At 48.7% G+C, this 22,066-nt stretch overlaps 1 pseudogene across 1 annotated transcript; it reads left to right on the plus strand.

The window, feature by feature from the left end:
* Nucleotides 1–20,868: 20,868 nt before the first annotated feature.
* Nucleotides 20,869–21,813, plus strand: LOC128561533 (ornithine decarboxylase antizyme 1-like; annotated as a pseudogene). Its single transcript, XR_008373276.1, has one exon. The product of XR_008373276.1 is annotated as an ornithine decarboxylase antizyme 1-like (transcript).
* The last annotated feature ends 253 nt before the right edge of the window (nucleotides 21,814–22,066 follow it).

Genomic DNA, 22,066 nt, shown 5'->3' on the forward strand with positions numbered 1-22,066 from the left:
AAACTGCACCCATGGGGGAATTTCAACAGGACAGTGCTCACCTGTATTGCACCCCCTTCCCCACCCCCTTGCCGGGAACCCTTGGCCCCTGGGAGTGCTCATCCACAGCCACAGGTCAGAATGTCCTGTGTGTTGAGGCCTGCAGCTGCTTACTGACCACATAGGGCATTAGTGACAGGATGTGGCAGGGAAGGAAGGGAAGACAGAGAAGACAAAGAGCTTGGGAACAGGGGACCATACAGATCAACTGGCCTGACACATTTGGTGTCCCCCTTTTAGGCCAGGGGTCTGGCCTGTGAGTGCAACCTACACCGCCACTCTGAAATGCTTTCACTCCCAAGACAAGGCTGCTCCTGTCCCACAGGGAGTGCCGCAGCCCCTGCCCAGGTCTCTCAGATGTGCAGTGCCTGCCTCTGGGCTAGGCCTCCTCTCCTCTGCTCCCGAGTCCTTTAGGCAGTGACCTGACCCACTGATGGCCAGAGTGCCCTGCGTTTCCAGTGGTGTATCAGGAATGTCATTAAAACCTGTCTGAAGGGGTGGCGCCTGTGGCTCAAGGAGTAGGGCGCCGGTCCCATATGCTGGAGGTAGTGGGTTCAAACCTAGCCCTGGCCAAAAACCACAAAAAAAAAAAAAAAAACCTGTCTGAAGGGAGGCGCCTGTGGCTCAAGGAGTAGGGCGCTGGTCCCATATGCCAGAGGTGGTGGTTTCAAACCCAGCCCCGGCCAAAAAAAAAAAACCTGTCTGAAATAAGTACACCAGAAATCACTTTCACTGATAAAGTGGCCCTTTTAGGACCCACATTCATTTGGGTAGAGCAGAGAGATGTAATCGAAAATCCACCCTCCCAGCTGGCACGGTGGCTCACATCTGTAATCTCGACACTCTGAGAGCCTGAGGCAGGTGGACTGCCTGAGCTCACAAGTTCGAGACCAGCCTGAGCCAGAGCAAGACTCCCATCTCTAAAAATAGCCAGGCGTTGTGGCGGGCACCTTTAGTCCCAGTTACTTGGGAGGCTGAGGCAAGAGAATCACTTGAGTCCAAGAGTTTAAGGTTGCTGTGAGCTATGACACCACAGCACTCTTCCAAGGGAGACAAAGGGAAATTGCCTAAATAAAAAAAAAAATCCACCCTCCTAGAAATCTCAGAAAACAGGGCGGCGCCTGTGGCTCAGTCGGTAAGGTGCCGGCCCCATATACTGAGGGTGGTGGGTTCAAACCCGGCCCTGACCAAACTGCAACCAAAAAATAGCCGGGCATTGTGGCGGGTGCCTGTAGTCCCAGCTACTCGGGAGGCTGAGGCAAGAGAATCGCTTAAGCCCAGGAGTTGGAGGTTGCTGTGAGCTGTGTGAGGCCACGGCACTCTACCAAGGGCCATAAAGTGAGACTCTGTCTCTACAAAAAAAAAAAAAAAAAAAGAAACCTCAGAAAACAGAGCCTAAATCTGAACATGAGAGAGACAGCTTTAGTTTGTTATCCTTCGCGTAGTACTCACCACAGCTCCCGGGAGCCTCAGATCTGCCTCTCTCTGGGTCAGTTTCTGGGTGGACTGAAAATACCTATGTCCATGGATCTGCGGCCTGACAGAAGCTCCTTCCAGGCACAGGAGCACAGCCTGGACCGGGCACCAGCCAACAGCCTTCGCAGTCACCTGGCTCCATGGCAGTGGGCTCAGGTTTAGCCCTGCCCTTCAGGTACTGAATGGAGTGGTTGTATGCTATGGCAAGAACTCTTGACAATAAATATATTATTACTTGAGGATTAACACTGTCCTAGATGCTTTACATATGTGACTTCATTTAATCTTCTAGGGATTATTATCATTTTCATTGTAGAGATGAGGAAACCAAGTCTTTAGAAGCTAACTAGCCTAGGTCATGTGGCTTGTCATTAGGGATGGTCACTCCAAAGCCGACATGTTAATCATTAGGCTTCCCATGTGAGCTGATGTTATTAATTCTCACTACCATCGAGGTTGATTCCTTTACAAAACCAAAATCAGGACTAGAGGGAGGATTTAAGAATAATATTCTGTCCTTAGACTATAAACCTGTAAGCCAATTTTTTTTTTTTTTTTGTAAAGACAGAGTCTCACTTTATGGCCCTGGGTAGAGTGCTGTGGCCTCACCCAGCTCACAGCAACCTCCAACTCCTGGGCCCAAGTGATTCTCTTGCCTCAGCCTCCCGAGTAGCTGGGACTACAGGCGCCCGCCACAACGCCCGGCTATTTTTTGGTTGCAGTTTTGGCCGGGGCCGGGTTTGAACCCACCACCCTCGGTACATGGGGCCGGCACCCCACCGACTGAGCCACAGGCGCCGCCCTGTAAGCCAATTTTTTTAACTTTATTGAGATATCTTACATATCATAATTCATCCATTTCAAATGTACAAGTCAATGATTTTTTTTTTTTTTTTTGTAGAGACGGAGTCTCACTGTACCGCCCTCGAGTAGAGTGCCATAGCGTCACACAGCTCACAGCAACCTCCAACTCTTGGGCTTACGCGATTCTCCTGCCTCAGCCTCCCCAGCAGCTGGGACCACAGGCGCCCGCCACAACGCCCGGCCATTTTTTTTGTTGCAGTTTGGCCGGGGCTGGGTTTGAACCCTCCACCTTCGGCACATGGGGCCGGCGCCCTACTCACTGAGCCACAGGTGCCGCCATGATTTTTTTTTTTTTTTTTTTTTTTTGCAGTTTTTGGCCAGGGTTGGGTTTGAACCCACCACCTCCGGCATATGGGGCCAGTGCCCTCCTTTGAGCCACAGGTGCTGCCCAAGTCAATGATTTTTAATAAATTTACCAACTTGTACAACCATTACTTAAAGTATGTCTTAGAATATTTTCATAACTCCAATAGGATCCCTCCTACTCCCTTACCTATAGTCAAAAAGGACCCACAGACATTGTGTTTGGTCCATCACATTTAAAGTATTTTTTTTGAAATTTTTGCTAGGTTTTTTTTTTTTCTTTTTGATATACTGATTTCCTTTTCTTGGACATATACTTAGCAGTGAGATTGCCAGATGCTAACTTGTTAAAATAAGATAATTTCAGCCAGGCTCAGTGGCTTACATCTGTAATCCTAATACTTTGGGAGGCTTAGGTGGGTGAATCACCAGGTTTGAGACCAGCCTGAGTAGGAGTGAGACCCCATCGCTACTAAAAATAGAAAAAATGAGCTGTTTGCATTGGTGGGCTCCTGTAGTCTCATATGTTCAGGAGGGTGAGGCAAGAGGGTTGGGTTGCTCGAGCACAAGATTTTGAGATTGCTGTGAGCTATGATGCCACAGCACTCTACCCAGGGCACAGAGTGAGACTGTCTCAAAAAAATAAAAATAATAAATAAAATAAGACAATTTTGCAAAAAATTTAAATTTTCATTTATCTTGAAAGAATCAGAAGATTGAGCAAAATGGGACATTCTTTATACACAGTAAAACCAGTAGTTACCCCTTTCAGACATAATATATGCTCTCTAGTCTGTCCCATAAAATCAGCCTGGGGACACACATTGGGGGAGGAGGTCCCGAGAATCATAGCCCCAAATGTTTGCCTTCCAGCCCAGACCCCTGGCACCCCTGCTTTCGGCAGATGGCAGAGCTGTTTGGCCTGCTTTTTCATTACAAAGTTAATTCCTGGTTCTCACCAAAAAGGAGCTGCTCTTTATACTTGGGCAACATTCTCTGAAAACAAAGTTACATGTCTTGTTTTAAAGCTTGGCAATTAAGATTTATACCTGATGCGACAAAAGACAACTCAAGGTTTGCTACTTCTTTGGAATCAAACTCTCCCTACCCAGAAAGATGGCATTTCTCGAAATCTCACTTTTTGACTTACCTTTTGGTAGACTATAAAGACACATTTCTCCTCGGGGAGCTGGCGACAAAGTTGATCAGAGGATGCTTTAGTTGCTACAGTAGACACTGTTGGTTGTCCATTCAATTCCTCCTTTGCTCCTTGCTATTTTGTTCACAACTGCCATATTTTCAGGACTGGTGGGCCCAGCCGTAGGGAGTAAACTATGGTTGGTTAGCCCAGTCTGGGAACCCCAGGCTTCTGATGGTGACTGGCTCAGGAGCATGTTTATGGCCTCCTCTAGTCAAAGAGACATGGGGGACATGACATAGGCTGGGAGGCTTTGGGAAAATATTTTCCTTCCTTTTTGACATCTTTGTTTATTGCCACAATAGGCTGTAACACTTGGTGCTAGAGCAGCCACCTTGTGATCATAAGTGGGAAGCTAAGTGAATTGCAGAGAAGCCAAAACGGAGCCCTGACATTGTGTTGCCAAATCACTCAAACATCTCCTTCTGGACTTCCTGTTTTGCGAGATAAGGCCGGCCCTTATTGTTTAGGCCACTTCTAGTTAAGCATTCTGTTATTTGAAACCAAAACATTCTGACTTCTGTGTAACATTTTAATCATGAGTCCTGGCCAGACAAAGAGGCTTATGCCTGTAATCCTAGCACTCTGGGAGGCTGAAGCAGGTGGAGTGCTTGAGCTCAGGAGTTCAAGACCAGCCTGAGCAAGAGCAAGACCCCATCTCTACTAAAAAATAGAAAAACCAGCCAGGCATTGTGGTGGGTACCTGTAGTCCTAGCTATGTAGGAGGCTGAGGCAAGAGGATTGCTTGAGCCCAAGAGTTTGAGGTTGCTGTGAGCTACGATGCTACAGCACTCTACCAAGGGCATCAAAGTAATACTCTGTCTAAAAAAAAAAAAAAAAAAAAAAATTATGAGTCCTGTTGCTAATTAACACTAAGTTGTGTCCCTGGTCTATCATTTGCTCAATTTGTTAACCACATTTTGAGGGTGGGTTTCTCACCTATTAAGTTCTATTTAACCATTTTATGTTAGTATTTGTTTTCAACTCTCAATAGATAAGCTTTTACTCATCTTAACTCTGGAGTTTATGTGCAAATAATATATCCTAAAACCTTACAAAAGGCTGTGAGGTTAGCCAAGGAAACAAAAGACAAGTGTCCAGGCCTTGCCCTAGCAGACGCACCTCCTCCAACAATCCTGGATTAAACTAACAAGCAGGCAAAGAGGGTCACCCTGTACAACTACAAACTGGTGGCCTGCTCCAAAGACCTATGGAAATGGCTTTGTTTGCTGCCAGCCTCCGCCCATGCTCTTGTTTTAACTAGAGAATTAATAGTCCCCTAGGTCAGGAAGGCTACAGCTGCTCTAGCCTCACCCACCCCAACACCTGGGGGAATGATGTTCTGTTCCTCTATGGCTGGGGTGCGAAGGGGCAGCTCGAGTGCTGACCACTGGCCCTTTTCTGTGCCTGAAGCTTCACTCACTAACATTAGCTTCTGTCCACTGAGTACCCATCACATATCGGCATCTCCTGCCCATTAGTGCTAATCCCTGAAACAACCCCGTTAAGTAGCAGAATTAGTCCAAGATCACTCTGTCTCTAAACTCTGCCCTTTTTCCTGACACGGTGCTGCACTGCTACCACTCAGCTCCAGGCAAGAAGACCAGAGCTGTCACCCAGTTCCAATGGGTCCCTGAGCTGCTACTCACTCTCTCTCAGTAATCACATTCTGTCTTGCTCAGTAGTCCTGACCCTGAGTCCCTCACCCCAAAGCCCCAGTGGTGAGCGAGACTCTTCTATCTTTTCCGCCTTGGCACACATCTGGAGATTTGTCACAGGAGGATGCCAAGCCAACTAGCCCAGATTGCACCCCAACCTGGGAGTGGAAGCCTGACCCAATCCTCCCCCCTGGAAACACTCGCCAGTATTAAAATAGAACCAGAGGCAATGCTGAGGATGTGTCCTTGCCAGAAAGCTTTAATTAGAATCTAATCAAGCCGGGCGGCACCTGTGGCTCAAGCCGGGCGGCACCTGTGGCTCAAGGAGTAGGGCGCCGGTCCCATATGCCGGAGGTGGCGGGTTCAAACCCAGCCCTGGCCAAAAAAAAAAAAGAAAAAAGAATCTAATCAAGCCTCTTAGCTCTAACTTTCAGTTTGTGGGAAATATATAGACAACAGAACAAGTTAAATAAAAACATGACAAGGAAATAATTAAGTCACATTTACAGTGTGGAACATTAAAGAAGATAATCGATTTGTCTCTCCAAAAGTCAAAGGTTAAGAGACTATTCTGATTTAAAATAGATTTATAGCTGAGCTTGGTGGTTCATGCCTATAATCCCAGCACTCTGGGAGGCAGAGGCGAGTGGATTGCCTGAGCTCAAGAGGTCAGGACCAGCTTGAGCAAGAGCGAGAGCCCATCTCTACTAAAAATAGAAAAATTAGGGTGGCGCCTGTGGCTCAAGGAGTAGGGCACCGGTCCCATATGCCAGAGGTGGCAGGTTCAAACCTAGCCCTGGCCAAAAACCAAAAAAAAAAAAAAAAAGAAAAATTAGCCAAGCATCATGGCAGGTGCCTATCGTGCTGGCTACTTCAGAGGCCAAGGCAGGAGGATTGCTCAAGTCCAAGAGTTTGAGGTCACTGTGAGCTATGATGTCACAGCACTCTACCCAGAGTGACAAAGTGAGATTCTGTCTCAAATAAATAAATAAATAAAATACATTTAAAGAAAATGACAATAAAATGCAATGTGTCATCCTTGATTGGGTCCTGGTTTAAACAAATGAAAAGATATTTGGGGGCAAAAAGGAAAACTTAAAATGGTCTTGTTGGGCGGCAACTGTGGCTCAAGGAGTAGGGTGCAGGCCCCATATACCGGAGGTGGCGGATTCAAACCTGGCCCCAGCCAAAAACGGCAAAAAAAAAAAAAAGGTCTTGTTATTAGACTGAATAAAATAATTATTTTTAGGGGCGGCGCCTGTGGCTCAGTGAGTAGGGCGCCGGCCCCATATGCCGAGGGTGGCGGGTTCAAACCCAGTCCCGGCCAAACTGCAACAACAAAAAAAAATAGCCAGGCATTGTGGCGGGTGTCTGTAGTCCCAGCTGCTTGGGAGGCTGAGGCAAGAGAATTGCGTAAGCCCAAGAGTTAGAGGTTGCTGTGAGCCGTGTGACGCCAGGGCACTCTACCCGAGGGCAGTATAGTGAGACTCTGTCTCTACAAAAAAAAAAAAAAAAAAAACTGAAATAAAAAAAATAATAATTATTTTTAGGCTCGGCACCTGTAGCACAGTGGTTATGGCACCAGCCACATACACTGAGGCTGGTAGATTTGAAACCGGCCCAGGCCAGCTAAACAACGACAACTGCAACAAAAAATAGCCAGGCGTGTGGCAGGCACCTGTAGTGCCAGCTACTTAGGAGGCTGAGGCAAGAGAATTGCTTAAGCCTGAGGTTGCTGTGAGGTGTGATGCCACAGCACTCTACAGAGGGCGACATAGTGAGACTCTGTCTCCAAAAAAAAAAAATAATAAAAATAAATAATTATTTTTAACTTCATTAGCTGTGACAATGGCACTACGATTACATAGGACAATATCTCTTTTTTTTTTAGAGACAGAGTCTCACTTTATGACCCTCGATAGAGTGCCATGGCATCACAGCTCACAGCAACCTCCAACTCTTGGACTTAGGTGATTTCTCTTGCCTCATTCTCCCAAGTAGCTAGAACTACAGGCACCCGCCACTACAGCGCCTGGCTATTTTTTATTGTTGCACTTTGGCAGGGGCCAGTTTTTTGTTTTTGTTTTTGTAGAGACAGAGTCTCACTTTATGGCCCTCGGTAGAGTGCCGTGGCCTCACACAGCTCGCAGCAACCTCCAACTCCTGGGCTTAAGCGATTCTCTTGCCTCAGCCTCCCGAGTAGCTGGGACTACAGGCGCCCGCCACAACGGCCGGCTATTTTTTGGTTGCAGTTTGGCCGGGGCCGGGTTTGAACCCGCCACCCTCAGTGTATGAGGCTAGAGCCTTACTGACTGAGCCACAGGTGCTGCCCCAGGGGCTGGTTTTGAACACACCACCCTCAGTATATGGGGCTGGTGCTGAAAGGGCTGGGGGGGCACTCAACCGGCAGAGATCTCATACACCACCAAGGCTTGTATGAAAGGTCTTTATTGGTGAGGGGGGATGCTGCAGGACAACACCAAGGAGGAGTGAGGAAAGAAAGAGAGAAAGAGGGGAGAAAAGAGAGAGAGAGGAAAGGGGGGGAGAGACGAGACCGAGAGAGACTGAGACAGAGGAGAGAGAGGGGAGAGAGTATCTTTACTTCTGGAGATGTATTTGACAGCAATAAGTTGGTTTGTTTTGTAATTTACTTTAAAATGACTCAGAGAGCAGGGTAGGGTGGCTCATGCCTATAATCCTTAGCACTCTGGGAGGCCAAAGCAGGTGGATTGCCTGAGCTCACAGGTTCGAGACCAGCCAGAGTCAGAGCAACACCTCATCTCTAAAAATAGCCAGGCATTGTGGTGGGCGCCTATAGTCCCAGCTACTTGGGAAGCTGAGGCAAGAGAATCACTTGAGTCCAAGAGTGTAAGGTTGCTGGGAGCTATGACGCCCCAGCACTCTACCGAGGGCAACAAAGTGAGACTCTGTCTCAAAAAAAAAAAAAAAGACTCAGGCTTCGTGCCTGTGGCTCAAGCGACTAAGGCGCCAGCCCCATACACCTAAGCTGGCGTGTTCGAATCCAGCCTGGACCTGCCAAACAACAATTACGGCTGAAACCAAAAACATAGCTGGGCGTTGTGGCAGGTACCTGTAGTCCCAGCTACTCGGGAGGCGGAGGCAAGAGAATCGCTTGAGCCCAGGAATTGGAAGTTGTTGTGAGCTGTGATGCCACAGCACTCTACTCAGGGTGATAGCTTGAGGCTCTGTCTCAAAAACAAAAACAAACAAACAAAAAAAAGACTCAGACACAGAAAAGGCAAGTATGGCAAAATGTTTAAATCAAGGTGATGGATTATATGAATATTCTTTGTACTTTTTCTAATTTTCTGTATGTTTGAAACTTTTTTTTTTATTAAATAGAGACAGAGTCTCACTTTATCACCCTTGGTAGAGTGCTGTGGCGTCACAGCTCACAGCAACTCCAACTCCTGGGCTTAGGTGATTCCCTTGCCTCAGCCTCCCGAGTAGCCGGGACTACCAACGCCCGCCACAATGCTCGGCTATTTTTTTGTTGCAATTTGGCAGGGGCCAGGCTTAAACCCGCCACCCTAGGTATATGGGGACAGTACCCTACGCACTGAGCCACAGGCGCTGCCCCAAAACTTTTTTTTTTTTTTTTTTTGTGGTTTTTGGCCGGGGCTGGGTTTGAACCCGCCACCTCCAGCATATGGGACCGGCACCCTACTCCTTGAGCCACAGGCGCCGCCCCCCCAAATTTTTTTTTTTAAATAGAGTCTCAAGCTGTCACCCTGGGTAGAGTGCAATGACATCATCAGAGCTCACAGCAACCTCCAACTTTTGGGCTCAAGTGTTTCTCTTGCCTGTTTTTCTTTTTCTTTTTGTTTTTTTTTCTTTTTGAGAATCTCAAGCTGTTGCCCTGGGTAGAGTGCCGTAACATCGTATCTCACAGCAACCTCCAACTCCTGGGCTCAAGCAATTCTCATGCCTCAGCCTCCCGAGTAGCTGGGGCTACAGGCTCCCTCCACAACGCCTGACTGGGTGCAGTCTTCATTGTTGTTTGGCAGGTCCGGGCTGGATTTGAACCCACCAGCTCAGGTGTATGTGGCTAGTGCCTTAGCTGGTTGAGCCACAGGCGCCGGGCCTAGTTTTTCTATTTGTAGTAGAGATGGGGTCCCACTCTTGCTCAGGCTGGTCTTGAGCAATCCACCAGCCTCGGCCTCCCAGAGTGCTAGGATTACAGGCATGAACCACCATGCCCAGCCTTGAAACTTTTCATAATAAAAATTCTGAAATCTTGGGCGGCGCCTGTGGCTCAGTCGGTAAGGCGCTGGCCCCATATACCGAGGGTGGCAGGTTCAAGCCTGGCCCCGGCCAAACTGCAACCAAAAAATAGCCAGGCGTTGTGGCGGGCGCCTGTAGTCCCAGCTACTCGGGAGGCTGAGGCAAGAGAATCGCTTGAGCCCAGGAGTTGGAGGTTGCTGTGAGCTGTGTGAGGCCACAGCACTCTACCGAGGGCCGTAAAGTGAGACTCTGTCTCTACAAAAAAAAAAAAAAAATTCTGAAATCTAGATGGAGACTTGGAGCCAGGGCCTCTGTGTCCATCAAGTTTTCCCCACCCAGTACTCCTCTAGGTGGTCCCAGCTGTTGGGCTCCCCCTTCTATTTCAGCCTGGATCCCCTGAGGCTTGTATGAGGCCTAAACTAGACCAGGAAACACTGGTTGTGGGGCTGGACAACCACCAAGGTAGGATTCTTAATTGGTATCTTGGAGATGAAGATGAAGATAAACATCTCTCCCTAAGGGAGAACCAGGGCCCTGCTGGGCATCTCTCTCAATGAGAAGAGGAACAGAATTAATAGCAGAGTAAAACCATTAGCAGAAAGGATGGGCCCAGACATTAGAACCATTTATTGGAATATAAAGTCATTGCTGGCTATAAAGATTTAAAGAAAAAGGAGAGAGAGGAAAAAATAAAAAGTAACTCATGTGAAAAAAGAAATGAGCTAAGAATACAGGTTTGAAGAATATGTTTGAAGACTCCAAGTTCCTTGGGGGGGGCGAAAAAAAAAAAAGACTCCAAGTTCCTTGAGTTGCAGAACCATACCTGGCTTGTGTACCTCTCCACTAGAACCCCGATTGCTGTCACAGGGTGTTGCATACAATAGGTACTTAACATTTTAAAAAAATATATCAGCTCTGTATTCTTTACTTAACCTGGTGCTCCAAGTCAGAGGCCCCAGGGAGCCAGGCCTTTGAACAACAGACCTCTGACAGGGAAGGCAAACCCCACCCACCAGAGGCTGCTTGAAATTTCACTAGCACGCTATCCCTGGCCCTGGAGTTAAGAAGACACGGATTCAAATAGTGGCTCTACCCAAAACTAATTGATAAAGTTCACCATCTAAAAATGGAGCTTGTAATATAATCCTATCTCCCTCACAAAAGAATCCTGTAAGATGGCGGCGCCTGTGGCTCAGTGAGTAGGGCACCGGCCCCATATGCCGAGGGTGGCGGGTTCAAACCCAGCCCCGGCCAAAACTGCAACAACAACAAAAAAAAATAGCCGGGCGTTGTGGCGGGCGCCTGTAGTCCCAGTTACTTACTTGGGAGGCTGAGGCAGGAGAATCGCCTAAGCCCAGGAGTTGGAGGTTGCTGTGAGCAACTGTGTGACACCACGGCACTCTACCGAGGGCAATAAAGTGAAACTCTGTCTCTACAAAAAAAAAAAAAGAATCCTGTAAGATTACACATGTAACACATCTGCCAAAATGCATGGTACATATAATATATACTCAATAAACAAGGGCTGGGTGTTATTTTGTTACAGTTGTTGACAAAATCCTTCTGAGTAGGGCAGCACCTGTGGCTCAAGGAGTAGGGCGCTGGTCCCATATGCCGGAGGTGGTGGGTTCAAACCCAGCCCCGGCCAAAAACCACAAAAAAAAAATCCTTCTGAGTATAGTCTACCAGAATAAATTACATTATCGGCTTTGAAATACACTTATCAGTCACCTTGATTTATTTTCCCATGTTCCCTGTTAGATTTTGGCTAGCCAAGAGATCAGTCAACTGTGTTAGCTTCACAATTAAGTCATGCAGGTCTCTGATTCCTTTGGGTCCAGCAATGTCAGTCACAGAGGAAGTGCTCAAAAAAAGTTTGGTAAATGGAATGGAATCCACCTGAAGCCCAAGGACACTGACCTCATAAAGTGGAGCTCAGGGAACTTTCCTGGGAGAAGGAGGAGAACCATTAATTCCATCGGAATCTGCACAGGAAATGCTCAAGAAGATGGTACACTGACTCTTCTGTCCTTCAGAATCCCTGACCTGTAAGAGGCAATCTTGCAGAGCTTCTGCAAGATGAAACTTTTCACTGGGGCTGCAACCAGAGCCTCTAGGTTTAGGAAAAAGACAGGCAGTAATTCAAGCTGGCTGTGTGACCAACCACCATTAAGGGGTGATTTTATTGGGCTGCTTCGGGAGAAGGAAATGGGCTATAGTCAAAGAAATTAGCATTCTAAAAGCAAGCGAACCTGTAAAGTAGAAAAGGACCTCCAGATCAGAGCTTGCATTTTACACAGGAAGGCCCAGCTTGGAGACTGTCCGGCCCAGGACCACCTAACTAGTTAGTGACAGAGCAGGCAGGAACTGGGGGCTAAAGCTTTCTGGCTCCCCCGCCTGCTCTGTCCACTGCACCAGCCAATCCCTTCCAGGGTACAGTCCCATATAGGGGCTGACAGTGTCACTATTCCTAATCCCCCCCTATTTCTCATTCAAGCCCCTTCTCCCTTCCTCCCTCCCCGCCTACCAGGCACCATACAGTTGGGAGCAGCTGAGTGCTCAGGGAGCCACCCTCGAGCTGGGACTTGGGATCCTCCTTGAGTGTTTCAGCTACTTAACTGAGCAGGTGCCTGCAAAAAGCATCTACATTTCTTTGTTCCTTTTGAAAATTTTTTAAAAGGCAAATATAAAACAAAGTTTATTGAGGAAGAGAAAGATAGGCTTACAAAGAAATTTTACAAAGCAGGATACATTCACCTTAGACAGCAAATGGGCCTCCATTGCCAGAGCAAGTAGGCAAAGGGCATCTACATTTCTTGCACTGTCCCTAACTGCCAGGCCCAGTGCCAGGCGGCAGACTCTTTGTCAACATAGATGCCCTGGCTTTGTAACCAGAGGGAGGCAGAAAACATACCCTGGCAACATAGACTGGCCTCGAGGGAAGGAGGGAGAGGGAATCATCTGCGGAAGTTCCAGCAAATGTTCTCATTTAAACAAACAAACAGCAAGAAGAAAACAACAAGCTGGAGAAAGAGCCGAAGGGGATAGAAAGCAAACTCTTGAAATTGCACTGTAATGAAGCATAACTGGCTTCCAGATTCTCAAGTGCTGGGAGGGGTGGGGTGTTTATTAATCTGGTCAAAAGACATCAGGACAAATTAAGCTGCATCCCAGACCTGCCTCCAAACAATTTAGCATGCAAATGAGACAGGAGCACTGGGGCACAGAAGAGGACCAATACCCCTGCACAGGTCTTGGGTGACTTGGAGAGGGGAATTCAAACTGGGCTGCTGTGAAGGGAGGCCCTGGGGACAACTGAGCACCACTTAATGGTGGTTGGTCGCACAGCCAGTTTGGGGAGGACTGAGGGGTGACTATACCGTTCCTATCTGGGACAATTTCCAACTCATTTGGTCCGGGCTGATACCAGGACTAGGAGCTGGCTGATTTGACCCCCCAGGACCTGCCAATTCACATTGGAGAGTACACCAGACCAAGGCCTAGGAATATGTACTGGAGTTTGTGCCAGTATTAACCCCGGGGGTGGATGCTTACCCAGTCAGAAGCCCCATGCCAGGGTGTTTGCATAGCAGAAACTAGCATATGGGCCCCAAAGAAACCTTCCTAGATGGGGGAGGGAGGGCTATCCCCCATGAATCACTCTCTGGTGGTTTTGCTTTGGTTTCAGAACCTGTGGCTAAGGCAGAAGGACCAATAGGGCCCCTGGCCGCGTTGCTTTTTCTCCTCCCAGCTGCTTCTGTCTCTCTCTCAGGCTCCTGGACACAAAACAGCTGAGCAGATAAACAAGTCACCACCTGCTCCCTCCTCCCCCGTGACACCGCCCCTGTCCCCAAGTCCCACCCCTTCCTCTGTACACTTTCCCTCCATTCCTCCCTCAAGCCAAACTTCCCAGCAGCAGCTGCAGTCTGCTCTCCCCTCCTAGCCAGCACAGCCCCCACCACAGCCCTGCGCCCACCAATGGCAAATGAGGAACATGTGTATGGAGCCCTGGGCTCTCCCTCCTCCCAGGGCCATTTCAAACAAAACAGTTGTGCTTTCTGAAAGTAAGACGTGGAGCTCTGGAGTCCCCAAGGAAAACGGGTTTATGGCATCCGCCAGCCCTGGAGCCAGTGTGTGTCTGGCCCCTTGGCCCACAGCCCCATTGCCAGGCCCAGGAAAACTGGAAGGAAGGGGTTAATCTGAGCAGAAGAAGCCATGAGGGGGCCCAGCTCCACTCCTGACTTCAGGAGAGGCCATCCCTGGGATGGAGGGCAGCAGGAAGCAGTCCAGAGAGGCCAGGAGGCCAAGCCCAGTTAAATCCTGAACGAAGGCCACCTTTCTGGTAGCTTGCATGTGTGCACGCACCCCCGCCCCCACAAGCTAGCGTGCACACGGTGTGCTCTTATTAACAAAGTAAAGGTTGTCACAACAGACTGGGGTTGGTAGTCAGAAGCCTTGAGTTGTGCTATTTAATAAGTCCCCAGTGCCAAAGGTAGGCATTATCAAAGGCTCCAGTTGGTGGGAAGAGGAACCCCAGAGTGCCTCCTCCCAGTGAAGTGTGCTGCGTGCCATGAGCTGGGTGGTGGCAATCTCCCACAGGTTTTCTTGGCAGTTCAGAGTTTAACTGGCCCACCTGATTCTGAGAGTGTGAATGAAGACACTGCAACTAGGAAGGCAGTGGACCAGCCTCTCTCTTCACACCATGCTTCTCAGTCTCCTCAGAACTGTCTTTACTGTTTTGTGGACAAGGCAGGGATTGGATTTGGTATTTGACTGAAACAAACAAACCATTGATTTGCTGAGTGTCCCATATCTGTCTGCTCAGCCCAGTGCTGTTTTGTCTGGAAAGTAGCAGGAGCTGAGTTTGGAACAGTTAATAGCTGTGTGACCTTGGGCAAGTTACTTAACCTCTCTGAACTTCCGTTTTCTCATTAGTAAAATGGAAATTATTTCTACCTCATAAGTTAAACCACTCTTCTGTCCTTCAAGAGAAGTTAAATGACAGGCAAAGTTGGTGTGAGACATGGAAAACACCAAGCATTCCAGTGTGACTCCACTCCACGTGGTACTCAATGGACTAGTTTCCCTTTTTGTGGTACATGGAAACACTAATGGCTACTGGAAGTGGCAGGAGGAAACCAAACCCAGTGGCTCTGAAGAGGTGCCTGCAGACCCACCGGACCTGGGGATCTGCCCTTCCAGGAGGAAGTCAGTGGCCTGCAGTCCTTCCCTACTCAGTGAACAGCGTTTCTCATGCTGGCTCTGTGACATCTGGGACAGCTGTTTCTTTATTGTGGACACTGTCCTGTGTGCAGCAGGATGTTTAGCAGCACTGCTGGCTTCTGCTATCTGGGCAGCAGTAGTGCCCCTCCCCCAGTTATGACAGCCAGACACTGACCACTGTACCCTGGAGGGGCAGACTGTCCCCTGGCCAAGAGCCACTTCTACAGAGCTAGGAACACACAGCTTCTTTCAAGAGTCTGAACCCAGGCTGTATTTATAGTCAGGAGTCTCTGAAGGTTAGAGGACAGGCATTCACCAATACCTTTCTCTTAAACAGGAGAGAGGTTCTCAAAATGGCTAAGAAGGAAAATGTGATGGAGGAGACGGGTGGGCTGCTCAGCAAGTGCGGTGTCTGGGGAGGGTGAGGGAGGTAGCCTGCTGTTGAATAGGCTGGCAGGAGAGCCACAGCCTGTGCCCCTCCAAGAGGCACTGCCTTGGTAGACGCATCCTCCTTCTGGACTTTTGTCTCGTTTGCAGAAGTGAGATGAATTCTGAATCAAACTGGAAAGCAGTTTAGGGTGGTGGGAGTCAAGCCTGTGCTGTCACTAATGAGCTGTATGACCTTAGCTGAGCCATTTGCTCTGTTCTTTGTTTTTTGGGCTGTGAAATGTGGTGGCTGCAGTTGCAGAGTTCTAAGGTCCCTTTTAGCTGTAAGTTCTAAGGCCTGTGAACACTGCAATGTAATTAAACCAGCTGGGTAGTGAGGAGGTTGGAAGGTTCCACCTTGCTGTAGCTCAAGCCAGCAATAGAATTTGCCGCATATATTTGGGAAGAACTATTGTTGCCGAGAAATACTTCCTGATTCCTACCATATGCAAAGCAGCAAGTTATCATTTTCCCCTTTCCTTCAAGGGCTCACAGTTTAGTAAAAGAGATAAAAATAATTCCAATAAAAGGCCATAAATGAAAAATATCTCATCCTCTCCGATGGTTTCAAAGTCAGGCAGATGTGAGTATGCAGGCTAGTTCCAACACTATGAGTAACTTGGGTTATTTGGGTCACTTAATCTCAGTTGCTTTGGCCAGGCGCAGTGGCTCATGCCTGTAATCCTAGCACTCTGGGAGGCCGAGGCAGGTAGATCGCCTGAGCTCATGGGTTCAAAACTAGCTTGAGCCAGAGCGAGAACTCATCTCTAAAAATAGCCAGGCTGTGGCCGGCGCCTGTAGTCCCAGCTACTTGGGAGGCTGAGTCAAGAGAATTGCCTAAGCCCAAGGATTTAGAGGTTGCTGTGAGCTGTGTGACGCCACGGCACTCTACCGAGGGCGATAAGATGAGACTCTGTCTCTACAAAAAAAAAATAATAATAAAATAAAATAAAAATAGACAGGCATTGTGGCAGGTACCTATAATCCCAGCTACTTGGGAGGCTGAGGCAAGAGAATCTCTTGAGCCCAAAAGTTTGAGGTTGCTATGAGCTATGACGCCACAGCACTCTACTGAGGGCGACAAAATGAATTGTCTTGAAAAACAGTCTCAGTTGCTTCATCTGTAAAATGGGTATAGTAATAGCAACTATATCACAGGGTCATTTTAAGAGTTAGATAATACTCGAAGACAATTGGTATGGTGCTTGACACATCATGAAGGGCAAAAAGATTACCAGCAGCAAATATTTATATGTACCAGGTACTGAGCCAGGCTTCAGGCTAGTGGAAATGAGGGACAGGACTCTTGCTCTGGGGAGGATCCCCAGCTGGAGGGGAAAAAAGCAAGGACCAACCTCAGTGCCCAGAGAGGCCGCCACAGACAGGCAGGAGAGGCATGGACACAGGGAAGGGAGCTGGCCCTGCCAGGGGGTCAGGGCAGACATCTCAGGACAGTGGCCTTATGACTGGGTTGCTTCTCGAGGTAGCCAGTAGCCAGTGTGCCTTTGGCCACTTCCAGGAGACAGAGCAGTGCTAGGATGGAACGTGTCAATGAATGGGCTGAGCCCTTCTGTAAAACTGAATACATTTGCAAAGCTGAGTGCATATGGGGCAGCAGAGAGAAGTGAGACAGAATGTTGGTTTCAGGAAAAAGGTATCTGCACAAGAAATATCCTCCTTTTTTATTAGACATACTTAATGCCCTTTTGACCTAATCAAAAAGAAGCTCAGAGCCAATATTTTAGACTCAAATGTTGCAATACTTCCTTGAATCTGGATTTTCTGGACTAATTATTCTCTTGCCCTGGCTTCCTTCACAGCCTGGATCTCAAGGTTTAATCTGGTTTGGGGGTTGATGGTCCTTGTGCCATTAGTTATAAACTGCCTTGAATCTTTTTTGAATACGTTGAATACAGATGGCATGTAAATAAAAAAACAAATAGATGGCTCGGCCTTCATAGTTCAGGGGTTAGGGCACCGGCCACATACACCGGGGCTGGCGAGTTTGAACCCGGCCTGGATCTGCTAAAACAACAATAACAACTACAACAAAAAAATAGCTGGGCATTGTGGCTGGTGCCTGTTACTCCTAGCTACTGGGAGGCTGAGGCAAGAGAATCACTTAAGCCCAAGAGTTTGAGGTTGCTGTGAGCTGTGATGCCACAGCACTCTACTGAGGGCAACAAAGTGAGACTCTGTCTCAAAAATAAATAAATAAACAAACTGTAAATCTCAGACATGTACAGATAAGAATGAAGTCACAGGCTCGGCGCCTGTGGCTCAAGCAGCTAAGGCACCAGCCACATACACCTGAGCTGGCAGGTTCAAATCCAGCCTGGGCTGCCAAACAATGATGGCTGCAACCAAAAAATTAGCTGGGCATTATGGCAGACACCTGTAGTCCCAGCTACTTGGGAGGTGGAGGCAGGAGAATCGCTTGAGCCCAGGAGTTGGAGGTTGCTGTGAGCTATGATGCCACAGCACTCTACCCAAGGCAACAGCTTGAGGCTCTGTCTCAAAAAAAAAAAAAAAAAGAATTAAGTCCCAAAGGCAAGGCATGGTGGCTCATGCCTGTAATCCTAGCACCCTAGGAGGCTAAAGTAGGTGAATTGCTTAAGCTCAGGAGTTTGAGACCAGCCTGAGCAACAGCAAGACCCTCTAAAAATATAGCCAGGCAGGCCAGGCGTGGTGGCTCACACCTATAATCCCAGCACTCTGGGAGGCCAAGATGGGTGGATCAGTTGAGCTCAGAAGTTCAACACCAGCCTGCACAAGGGCGAGACCCCTGTCTCTAAAAACAGCCAGGTGTTGTGGCAGGTGCCTATAGTCCCAGCTACTTGGGGGGCTGAGGCAAGAAAATCACTTGGCAAGAAGTTGCTATGAGCTCTGACACCATGGCACTCTACCAAGGGGGACAAAGTAAGACTTTGTCTCCAAAAAAAAATGAATGAAGTCAAGTCGGACCTGGTGGCTCACTCTTGTAATCTCAGCATTTGGGAGGCTGAGGAACGGGTGGATTGCCTGAGTTCACAAGTTCAAGACCAGCCCGAGCAAGAGTGAAACCCCCATCTCTAAAAAACACCTGGGCATTGCGGGGCGGCGCCTGTGGCTCAGTGAGTGGGGCGCCAGCCCCATATACTGAGGGTGACGGGTTCAGACCCAGCCCGGCCAAACTGCAACAAAAAAAATAGCCGGGCGTTGTGGTGGGCGCCTGTAGTCCCAGCTGCTCGGGAGGCTGAGGCAAGAGAATCACATAAGCCCAAGAGCTGGAGGTTGCTGTGAGCCTTGTGATGCCATGGCACTCTACCAAGGGCAGTAAAGTGAGACTCTGTCTCTACAAAAAAAAAAAAAAAAAAAAAATACCTGGGCATTGCGGCAAGCACCTATCATCCCAGCTACTTGGGAGGCTGAGGCAAGAGTATCACTTAAACCCAAGAGTTTAAGGTAGCTATGAGCTAAGCTGCCACAGCACTTGGTGACCAAGTGAGACTCTGTCTTAAAAAAATAATAAATAAAAAAAGAATGAAGTCACACCCCTGAGGTAAGCTATATTAGAGCAGCAGCAGAGTCTACCTTGCTCATGGTAGCGTCCCAGTGCCTGGCACACAGTAGGCACTCAATATAGTGGTGACTCAGAGAGGACAGTCAGGGCTATTTCACCTAAGAGGAAACTTCTCCATAGATTACACCAGGTCTGACCTACCAACCACTTACTGGCTGTGTCACACACTTTGGCTCTTTACTGGACTTCTGTGTATTCTGTTCACTGATTGCTTTGGCTGAAAGCCTTGTTGCTCCAGACAGATGGCAAACTATACCTCAAGGACAGATACTTTGTCATATATGCCTGTGTCCCCCAGAACTGTACCTCACACCAGTAACAAAGCAGCACTCCAAATGTCTGTGGCTTTAGTCAAATAAGCACCTGCAATTCTTTGCAGTTGCCCAAAGAAGAACCACCCTACCCCATCCAGGTCAGGCTGGAATAGTTTCTGCTCTGATCACACACGTGGCCACATAGAGTGGCATCACTTTCTTTCTTGTTTTTTTTTTTTTTTCTTTTTAAACAAAATCTCCCTTTGTCTCCCTGGGTAGAATGCTGTGGCATTGTAGCTCACAGCAACCTCAAATTCTTGGGTTTGAGCAGTCCTCTTGCCTCAGCCTCCGGAATAGCTGGGACTACAGGTGCCTGCCACAATGCCTGGCCAGTTTTTCTGTTTTTAGTAGAGATGGGGGTCTTGCTCTTCCTCAGGCTAGAGAGTGGCATCACTTTCATTCATCCTGTTAGTCAGCAAATGAATATTTGCGGAATGGAAGGAGGAAAGAGCCACTGGCTCAGGCCTGTAATTCTAGCACTCTGGGAGGTTGAGGTGGGAACATCCCTTGAGCTCAGGAGTTTGAGACTAGCCTGAGCAAGAGTGAGACCCTGTCTCTACTAAAAATAGAAAAACTAGCCAGACATTGTGGCAGGTGCCTGTAGTCTCAGCTACTCAGGAAGCTGAGGCAAGAGTGATGCTCAAGCCCAAAAGTTTGAGGTTGCTCTGAGCCATGACACCATGCCCTCCCCCCCAAAAAAATAAATAAGTAAGGGGGGGGAGGGGAGAACCACTTCTTACTGGCCCAGGTTGAAGGTCTTTGCTCACATTTTCCTCAACAGCATTATCTGGCCCTTTACACAAAAGGAAGGGAAGGGAAGGAGGAGCCTACAGCCTCCCAGGGAAGGGGCAGGGGCTCCTAGTGAGCAGATGGATGGCAGGCAGGCCTTGGAAGGCTGCTGCTGTGCTCCCTATTGGGTAGACCAGCCATTTACTGAGTGTCAGGCTCAGCCCAAGGACTGGGCGGGTGACAGAGTACTCATGGTGTGCCTGGGACCCTGAGTGGCCTCTCACACACTCTCCTCCTTTCCTGCTTCCTTCTTTTTCTCTCTCTCCTCCTTTCTCTTTATCCCTCTCTTGGTGAAAGGATTCCCTTGACAAGAGTATCAGGTTTCAGTTGTCTGTGTGCTGGGAAATTATGAGAGATCTTTCCCCTTTCTCTTTTTAACCAGGATTACACATGCAGAGAGACTTGGCTCCCCTGGCCTGCTCAGCTGCTGCAGGTCTGAGGACATGCCAGGGGCCGCCCAGCTTGGCTGCCCAGCCGGATGGTGGCCAGGGTCACAGATCGAAGCTTCCATGCCTGCTCTCTTCCTTCTTGGTATGATCCACTCAAGTCTGAATTCCAGGGACCCTTCCCCAAGAATCTGGCTGTCCTTGCCGGTGGGTAGCTCAGGTGTGCCCTCTCTGGTCAGGCATCTGGTCACCAGGTCTCCTTCCACTCCAGGACAACTATATCTAGAGGGAAAAGGGGGAAACACCAGGTTACTTGTAATTGGACTATTCCCTTCTCATTTAGACAGAGAAACAGGGGGCCAAGAAAATAGTTGGGCCTGCGAACGGCGAATAGCGGCGGCGGCGCGGGGAGCGCAGCGGAGGTTTTCCTGGTTTCGGACCCCAGCGGCCGGATGGTGAAATCCTCCCTGCAGCGGATCCTCAACAGCCACTGCTTCGCCAGAGAGAAGGAAGGGGATAAAGCCAGCGCCACCATCCACGCTAGCCTCATCATGCCGCTCCTCAGTCTCCATAGCCGGGGCGGCTGCAGCAGCGAGAGTTCCAGGGTCTCCTTCAATTGCTGTAGTAACCTGGGTCCGGGGCCTCGGTGGTGCTCCTGATGTCCCTCACCCACCCCTGAAGATCCCAGGTGGGCGAGGGAATAGCCAGTGGGATCACAGTCTTTCAGCTAACTTATTGTACTCTGATAATCGGCTGAATGTAACAGAGGAATTAACGTCTAACAACAAGACGAGGATTCTTAATGTCCAGTCCAGGCTCACAGATGCAAACACATTACCTGGAGAGCAGTGCTGAGTGGCCGCAGCCTATACATCGAGATCCCGGGCGGTGCGCTGCCCGAGGAGAGTAAAGACAGTTTTGCAGTTCTTCTCGAGTTTGCAGAGGAGCAGCTCCAATCCGACCATGTCTTCATCTGCTTCCACAAGAACCGAGATGACAGAGCTGCCTTGCTCCGCACCTTCAGCTTTTTGGGCTTTGAGATTGTGAGACCAGGGCATCCCCTCGTCCCCAAGAGACCCGACGCTTGCTTCATGGCCTACACTTTTGAGAGAGAGTCTTCTGGTGAGGAAGAATAGTAATGGCAGTGGCCTGCTGGCCTTTCGCTCCTGGGGAGATGGGGCTGGAGGTCGGAGCCCCCTCCTCGGCAGTCCCTGCTGTTGCTGTGGGTTGGAGGGCCACTGCTGTGCTGGGGTGGAAATGTCAGACTTGTTATCTCTTCTGGGTTTGTCCGCATGTTGTAATTGTGCAAATAAATGCTCACTCCAAATTAGCGGTAAAAAAAAAAAAAAAAAAAAAAAAAAAAAAGAAAATAGTTGGGCCTGAAAACAGCAGAGAGGCAAGAAAGGAAGAGGACGGGCGGCTCCTGTGGCTCAGCGGGTAGGGCGCCGGTCCCATGTGCCGGAGGTGGCGGGTTCAAACCCAGCCCCGGCCAAAAAAAAAAAAAAAAAAAAAGAAAGGAAGAGGAGAAATTTCTGAAAGAAAAGGTACCCCATGAATTCCTTGCTGCTCTGGGTTCCAGCCAC

The sequence above is a fragment of the Nycticebus coucang genome, chromosome 12 (assembly GCF_027406575.1).
Source record: "Nycticebus coucang isolate mNycCou1 chromosome 12, mNycCou1.pri, whole genome shotgun sequence".
NCBI lineage: Eukaryota > Metazoa > Chordata > Mammalia > Primates > Lorisidae > Nycticebus > Nycticebus coucang.